The sequence below is a fragment of the Oreochromis aureus genome, linkage group 14 (assembly GCF_013358895.1).
Source record: "Oreochromis aureus strain Israel breed Guangdong linkage group 14, ZZ_aureus, whole genome shotgun sequence".
Lineage (NCBI taxonomy): Eukaryota > Metazoa > Chordata > Actinopteri > Cichliformes > Cichlidae > Oreochromis > Oreochromis aureus.
Window position 1 is genome coordinate 38,446,110 of NC_052955.1, and position 9,005 is coordinate 38,455,114.

The window sequence follows — 9,005 nt, forward strand, 5'->3', positions numbered from 1 at the left end:
GCCTGTCAGTATGGTAACTCAAACAGGCTCTCCTCTACACTGTTCTCATTTATATTTTGCTCTACAAACCCAAACATTTCACAAGTTTGAATTTATTTAGGATATTCTGTAATCCAAACAGAATCAAAAGTAAGCCTATAGGCTCAAATATATACACCTCCGTTTGGATCAATGTTCCTTAACAAGCACCTCAACCACAAGTGTTCGGTAACCATTAACAAAATTTGGCTGGATATTTAACCATTCTTCTTACCAGAATTGGTAGAGTTTGTTTAAATTGCTTGGTTTACTGGCACAGACCAAGCCTTTAATTGTAGTCCACATATATCTTATAGGGTGGAGGCTTTGGGAAGGCCATTCCAAGAAGCTTAATGTCACCTTGCTCTAATAATTCAAAACCAGTTTTGAGTGTGTTTGGGATCATTGTCCTGTTGGATCATTCAAGTGGTAGTTTCAGTCATTTTGCAAATGTGCTGTTTATAAGGTTGGGGAAATCTGTGGTAAGCTGAAACAGAAGAAGTGACAGAAGAAACATTTCTCCCACTGAAAATTAAATGTCCAGATGAACAAAATCAACCTTCTGATTTATATTTGATCTATAATTTTGACCCTTTGTGTATAGGAAAAAAGTCCAAAATAAATTCAAACTTGTGTAAAATAATTTTTGTTTTTTTAACATTATTAAAGATGTGTGATGTACACTCTAAGAAATAAAATACTGATCTTGTTTACATTATATCTACACATTTAAGGCTATTCATCATCTCTCCCCTCCATATCTCTCTGAATTGGGTTAAGATCACCATCCCATCTCAGTGTCTCAGATCTTCTTCTTCTCTTTCTCTCTCTGTCCCCTCTCCCCGTCTTGCTACCATGGGGAGCAGAGCATTCAGCTGCTCTGCTCCTCGACTCTGGAATTCCCTACCTCCTGATTTAAGAAATATCACTTCCTTCTCTCTCTTTAAGTTCCAACTCAAAACTCACTTGTTCAAAATAGCTTATCCCACTTAACCTCTCCACTCTGCTATTTTAAATTTGTTTTATCCCTTATGCTTTTATGATTGTGTAAACTGCTTGCTTTTATGTTGTTTTTATTATTCTGCTGTGAACACTGTCCTTGAGTGTTCTGAAAGGCGCTTTCAAATAAAATGTATTATTATTATCATTATTATTATTATTATTATTAAGTGATATTCACACTCAAAAAAAAATGAATGAGGTGGATTATTCAGTGTATATTAATTTTTTTTTTCATTTTACTTAAAATATATGTTTTTTGTTAAGTTAACATATGTTTTTCTAATCAAGTCTACGTAATTGTGTCTATTATTCTCGGTACATAATACTGTGTTACTTGATGGCATAACATTTAAGTTAATTAGGATCGATATACTTCGTATATCCACAAGGTGGCAGTAATGCAAAAACAGTTGTAATGAAACGTCTTGATGCATTCTCAATCATCCAGGAAAGTAAATCTCCAAAAGTTGAATCTGTTCATCTGGACGTAGCGTTTTGTGGGAGAAACGTTTCGTCACTCATCAAGTGACTTCTTCAGTCTCAGCTGACTGCAGGTTTCCCCAAACCTCATAAACAGTACATTTGCAGTCCTGCAGTCAGCTGAGACTGAAGAAGTCACTTGGATGAGTGACGAAACGTTTCTCCCACAAAACGCTACGTCCAGATGAACAGATTCAACTTTTGGAGAGTTGTAATGAAACTGCGAAGAGCAACAAGGTTTCACGGCTCGGGCTTGGGCCTGCTCATGCGCAAGACTTCAAATTTAACTTAAAAACGTTGTTTTGGTGCCAAGCTGCTTTTTCTTTGAGAGGTAAGACCACTTTTTTCTTTGACTATGTTGTGTAGTAACTACATGTCGAGCATGGTTATATTTTGTGTTTGTCTTACAAGACATGTTATATCGTTTGCGTGCGCTTGTGCTACATTAGTTTTACTGGGTCCTGGGGTCCCTTCTTCGTACCTCGCTAAGTAAGTTAGCCGGATTTGATTGTTGACGATTTCGCGTGATCTTGGATCGTTCGGTTCTTCGAAGCTCATCCGGGACTTGCTGTCATAGCAACAGATCCGTAAGCGTAAACCTGCTCGGGAGCAGGCTTACTTTATGTAAACAAGATTAGATCGCGGCCACTCAGGTATGTCCGCTTCATTTATACGAAAGCAACAGCGATATTTCGCCACTGTTTTACCATAAATAAATATTATCAATGTAACTAAAGATAATCCAGCATTTGATTCTTTTATTGATTTCACATACAGGTCATTTCCGAAAAAAAAAAAAAAAGGGAAATGTACTATTAATCATTCTATGTCATGTAGTAGATTATTTCAGATGTAATTCATATTTTAGGGTAGTAATAGTAAATTACTACGTGCAATCAAGATGAGAGACCACGGCTATAAAAGCGAAGGTGGATTTGGGAAGTCTGTCGCAGCCATGTCCTGTCCGTTTGTACGCGAGCAACCCATTGCGGAAGGTGCAAGATTGATAAGGAGAGTTTTCAGAATTCAGCGTATATTGCGGGATAGACAGGATCCTTTAGCTCAGCGCGACAGTGTGCTCATAGAGAGATATCGATTTTCCCGTGAGGGTCTCTCTCTCTCTCTCTCTCTCTCTGTCTGTCACCCCTTGCATGGGAACAGGTAGAAGTGATGGAGTGTTATGTAAAACTACACAAAAAAACCCCACAATGTCAATAAATGTCACAGTACAAAAAGCATTTTAATTAAGGCAACAACCAAATATTTTACATTGTACAAATAGCACCAGTTATGAAGGTGCTGCTACTGCACCCCGGCTGCTGGTCTAAGGAAGAGCTGCCCCCAGGGATGCCCTCAACAATGGGTCTGGTGGCATTCAACCCTAGGGCCAGCTCCTCTGCCGGGGTGTGACGAGGGGGTGCAGGACCACCACCTGTCTTTATTTGCTCTGCCCTTTTCTTGGTTGCTGTTATAAACAGATTATTTCAGGGTCTCTTTTCAGGAGACTAAAAGCAATATAAGTGATAAATATTACTATTCTTGTCACAGCTCGGGGCAGCGGCCATGTGATGTGAGGAAAGGAGGACTCAAATGCAGTACTTATCCAGATGTGAGGGAGATTTATTATGAATACCAAACATAAAGTGGAGATGGTAAAACAGAACTAAAGATGAACTAAACTGGGAGAATCTAAACCAAAGAGCAGCAAACCTGAGCATGAGGGAGGACAGCAGGAGGAACACAGACGACGCGACGAGGAACTGAGGGAAACACACACTATAAATACACAGAGGGACACTGGGCAATCACATACAGGTGGGAGACACAGCTGGACCTGATTAACCTGACGAGACAGGGGAACACTAACACCAGGGACCAACAGAGGGAGCACAAACCCAGAAACCCAGTATCTAAAATCCCAAAACACAAACCATCCCAAAACAGCCCACAAATAATAACAATAAATACACCAAACACAAAATCCCCCAGTCATGGACTCAGGACCATGACAGTACCCCCCCCTCAAGGGCTGGCTCCCGACAGCCCCAAAACACGAATGAACCACCAAGCCCGGGCGGGCGGTGGGAGGCCCAGGACGGAGGGTCCAGACCAGGACCAGGACGGAGGCCCCACAGTCCCAAAATGTTCACAAAACATACAGGGGAGCAGATACTGAAACATAGTTCAGGTGGCCGGCCTGGGGCCCGACAACACAGAAGGCCAGGACGGGGCAGTTCAGGAGGCCGGCCACGAAGAAGGCCGTGGCAGCGCTCAAACAGTTCAGGAGGCCGTCCACGCGGAAGGCGGTGGCGGCAACAACTTTGTTCAGGAGGGCGTCCACATCGGCGATGACGACCATCCAGCGGCCTAGAAAACGGCCAGTGAAGATGAGGTGCCAGACGTGGACTGGATGGCGGCGTGCCAGCAGAACCAGGCAAGGACGAGGAGAAGGGTGAGGCCGAAGCCGAACCAGGCGAGGCTGGAGCTGAAGCAGCAGGCGAGGATGATGAAGCCGAGGAGGAGGCTGGGCCAGGCGAGGAGGAGGAGGCTGGACCAGGCAAGGATGATGAAGCCGAGGAGGAGGCTGGACCAGACGAGGATGCAGACACGGAGGCTGGACCAGACGAGGATGCAGACACGGAGGCTGGACCAGACGAGGATGCAGACACGGAGGCTGGACCAGACGAGGATGCAGACACGGAGGCTGGACCAGACGAGGATGAGGCTAATGATGATGATGACGCTGCAGGCGTGGGTGAGGAAGAAGAGGCTGCAGCTGGCGAAGATGACGAGGCTGCAGGCGGCGGCGTGGAGGCCGGAGACGGAGGCGCTGCAGGCGGCGGCGTGGAGGCCGGAGACGGAGGCGCTGCAGGCGGCGGCGTGGAGGCCGGAGACGGAGGCGCTGCAGGCGGCGGCGTGGGAGACGGAGGCGCTGCAGGCGGCGGCGTGGGAGACGGAGACGGAGGCGCTGCTGCAGCTGCGTGGAAGCCGGAGACGGTGGCGCTGCTGCAGCTGCGTGGAAGCCGGAGACGGTGGCGCTGCTGCAGCTGCGTGGAAGCCGGAGACGGTGGCGCTGCTGCAGCTGCTGGTGCAGACGGTGATGGAGCTGCTGCAGCTGCTGGTGCCGCCGGTGATGGAGCTGCTGCAGCTGCTGGTGCCGCCGGTGATGGAGCTGCTGCAGCTGCTGGTGCAGGCGGTGATGGAGCTGCTGCAGCTGCTGGTGCAGGCGGTGATGGAGCTGCTGCAGCTGCTGGTGCAGGCGGTGATGGAGCTGCTGGTGCAGGCGGTGGTGGTAGCTGGATGGGCTCCTCGGTCCCCCCAGCGAAAGCAGCAGGCTGAAGCGGTCCCTGAGACCCCTCAGTCGAAGCTGTTGATGACAGTGAAGGCTGGACGGGCTCCTCGGTCCCCCCAGCGAAAACAGGCTCAAAACCAGTAGGCATGGGAACCCCTGGCATACACAAAACAAAACCAGCAGGCTCATGGGCCTCTGGCTCACACGATGAAACAAAACCAGTAGGCACATGGGCCTCTGGCACACATGAGGGAGGCTGCAGCTGCGCAGAGCACTGACCCTGCTCAGGTAGCGACAGCCAGGTGCAGTCCATAGCTGGCATCTTGGCCTCCAGGGGTCCAGAGTAAGCTGAGGGCTGTAACCCAGCCTCTGGGGAAACCCTGGGTGAGTATCAGTCTCTAACGTTGCCAGTATTTGAGAAACAGGTCCATTGTGAAACAGTTTGTCTCCCTGCTCTGAAACAGCGGTGGAAAAACAGTGTGAAAATCGTGACTCAGCCATTAACTGACCAATGGGTTGTAGCGATGCTAGTGGTGATGGTAGCTGAGTGGCTGACTGAAATGGTGGTTCAACAGGAAATGGTGCTCTTGGGGTGCTAATGGCGGTGCTGCTAGCGGCTGAACACGAAACTGGGCGGTGAATGGCGATAAAGTCCTGGCTCGGAAGGAGCGGCAGAGACACAGTCTTTCGGTTTTGAAGAATGTTTATAGATCCCCACTTGGGAGGGGTCTGTTACCACGAAGGTAGGTAAGCTATACATGTTGTCTCTCATCCCGCTCTGAATAGCCCCAGAAAATAAAGTCCCGGAATCTGGGGAAGCCAAAGCATCCCGCTCACTCACCGCAACTGGCTGCTCGGAAGGAAATGCAGGTGGGGATGAAGTCCCAAATCCAAAAGGAGAAATTCCTGCTCCCACGGGTATAGCGAGCCCAAAAGCCAAGGGAGACCGGTCACCAGGCGCTGTAGCCGCCTCTCTATAGCGCTGGGACTTGTAATCCTGGCTTTCCAGCCACAGGTCGATGAGCTCTTGAGTGGCATCGATGAGGTTCTCCCGTAGCTCTTTAGACGGGTTAAGTGCTGCTGGGTCCATCTTGTGGTCGCGTCGTGCTGTCACGGCTCGGGGCAGCGGCCATGTGATGTGAGGAAAGGAGGACTCAAATGCAGTACTTATTCAGATGTGAGGAGATTTATTATGAATACCAAACATAAAGTGGAGATGGTAAAACAGAACTAAAGATGAACTAAACTGGGAGAATCTAAACCAAAGAGCAGCAAACCTGAGCATGGAGGGAGGACAGCAGGGAGAGCACGCAGGGTGACACAGAGGAGGAACACAGGCGACGCGACGAGGAACTGAGGGAAACACACTATAAATACACAGAGGGACACTGGGCAATCACATACAGGTGGGAGACACAGCTGGACCTGATTAACCTGACGAGACAGGGGAACACTAACACCAGGAACCAACAGAGGGAGCACAAACCCAGAAACCCAGGGCCTGTTCTTCGTACCTCACTAAGTAAGTTAGCCGGATTTGAATGTTGACGATTTCGCGTGATCTTGGATCGTTCGGTTCTCCGAAGCTCATCTGGGACTTGCTGTCATAGCAACAGATCCGTGGCGTAAACCTGCTCGGGAGCAGGTTTACTTTATGTAAACAGGATTAGATCGCGGCCTCTCAGGTATGTCCGCTGCAGTTATATGAAAGCAAGAGCGATATTTCGCCACTGTTTTACCATAAATAAATATTAGCAATGTAACTAATGATAATGTATTTGATTCTTTTATTGATTTCATACAGATACATACAGGTCATTTCCGAAAAAAAGGGAAATGTACTATTAATCATTCTATTACATGTAGTAGATCATGTCAGATGTAATTCATATTTTAGAGTAGTAATAGTAAATTACTACGTGCAATCAAGATGACAGACCACGGCTAAAAAAAGCGAAGGTGGATTTGGGAAGTCTGTCGCAGCCATGTCCTGTCCGTTTGTACGCGAGCAAGGAAGGTGCAAGATTGATAAGGAGAGTTTACAGAATTTAGCGTATATTGCGGGATAGACGGGATCCTTTAGCTCGGCGCGACGGTGTGCTCATAGAGAGATATCGATTCTCCGTGAGGGTATTATTTTCTCTCTCTCTCTCTCTCTCTCTCTCTCTCTATATATATATATATATATATATATATATATATATATATATATATATATATATATATATATATATATATATACTACTGTACTGTATATACTTACTCCCGACTTACTGTGCATGCTTCAGTCACCCCTTGCATGGGAACAGGTAAAAGTGATGGAGTGTTATGTCAAACTACACACAAAAAAACCCACAATGTCAATAAATGTCACAGTACAAAAAGGGGTGTGACGAGGGGTGCAGGACCACCACCTGTCTTTATTTGCTCTGCCCTTTTCTTGGTTGCTGTTATAAACAAACAAACAGATTATTTCAGGGTCTCTTGTCATAGACTAAAAGCAATATAAGTGATAAATATTACCATTCTGTGGAATATTTTTATATTTCACTTTACTTTTTCCCATGTTCTAGTGGGTCCTGTTGTGGCTCTAATGTGAAAGAGGATATGATGTAATATAATATAATGTGGAATAAAATAATATCACATGATATAATGTAATATCATGGATCACTTACGAGTTTAATTTGTCAGCAACTTTCTGCCAGCCCTCTCTCCTTGCTTTTGCAGCCTTTGCAGTGTTCCCCTGCGTTTTAATTAAACTCTGAAACTCCTGATATCCCTCAATCAAGAGTTCTTGGTCTGCTGCCGTAAAAAAATACTGGCGCGCTCCTTCGACATCTTCGCCGACCAATCACAGGGTTGCCGATCAATGTTTCTACTATCGATGCGTAGCCCCTTTTAAGCCACCCAGTGATCTCAGATTACTTCATCCAGCTATACTAATCGTCAACAACAGGTGTGTTTGGAGAACCGGATTAGCGAGCTCAAAGTTAGCGCGATGATTTGATCTTGGATGTGTCATTTGATCTTGGATGTAGTAAGCGAGGTACGAAGAACAGGCCCCCAGTATCTAAAATCCCAAAACACAAACCATCCCAAAACAGCCCACAAATAATAACAATAAATACACCAAACACAAAATCCCCGAGTCATGGACTCAGGACCATGACAATTCTGTAGAATATTCTTATATTTCACTTTTACTTGTTCCCATGTTCTAGTGGGTCCTGTTGTGGCTCTAATGTGAAAGAGGATATAATGTGATATAATATAATATAATATGATATAATGTAATATAATATAATAAATTACTTACAAGTTTAATTTGTCAGCAACTTTCTGCCAGCCCTCTCTCCTTGCTTTTGCAGCCTTTGCAGTGTTCCCTTGCGTTTTAATTAAACTCTGAAACTCCTGATATCCCTCAATCAAGAGTTCTTGCTCTGCTGCCGTAAAATACTGAGCGCGCTCCTTCGACATCTTCGCCGACCAATCACAGAGTTGCCGATCAATGTTTCTACTATCGATGCGTAGCCCCTTTTAAGCCACCCAGTGATCTCAGATTACTTCATCCAGCTATACTAATCGTCAACAACAGGTGTGTTCGGAGAACCGGATTAGCGAGCTCAAAGTTAGCGCGATGATTTGATCTTGGATGTGTCATTTGATCTGGGATGTGTCATTTGATCTTGGATGTAGTAAGCGAGGTACGAAGAACGGACCCCTGGACATGCTTAACATGTTTATTCTGTGGAATGTCTAAGAAACATTTTTATTGTTTTTTGTTTTATTAAGGGATTAGCTACAGGGGTTCATTGTCACGGTCCTGGGTCGGTGACCCAGTGTTGAGTTTCTTGTGTCTCAGAGTTTTTGTATTATGATCTTAGTTCTCTTTGTTGCCCCAGTTTATTCTATAGTCTAGTGTCTTAGTTTGGCTTTCTTATATTCTGTTTAGTTTTCTGAGTATTTAGTAGCTTCCCTCTGTGTTTTATTTTGAAGGTCTGTGTCTCATTTAGTGTATCCTACTTTGCTTCCTTGTCTCGTCAGTTCTGATTTCCCCCAGCTGTGCTCTCCTTCTGTGTCTCATTCCCCTCGTTATTTCTCAGTGTATTTAAGCCCTGTGTTTCTCTGTGTCGCGATCTCCCTCATGCTGTGTGTGATTCTCTCTGTGTCTACTGGTGTACATTATAATTAGTTTTTCTCAGTTTAGTTT

General features: G+C 45.7%; 1 long non-coding RNA gene across 1 annotated transcript in view; it reads left to right on the forward strand.

Moving 5' to 3' along the window:
• The first annotated feature begins 1,762 nt into the window (after positions 1–1,762).
• The window catches only part of LOC120432901, an 8,412-nt gene continuing 1,169 nt past the window's right edge, over positions 1,763–9,005 (forward strand). The window contains exon 1 of the long non-coding RNA XR_005608178.1: positions 1,763–1,831. This is a non-coding gene — a long non-coding RNA (uncharacterized LOC120432901). The remainder of the gene's footprint in view (positions 1,832–9,005) is intronic.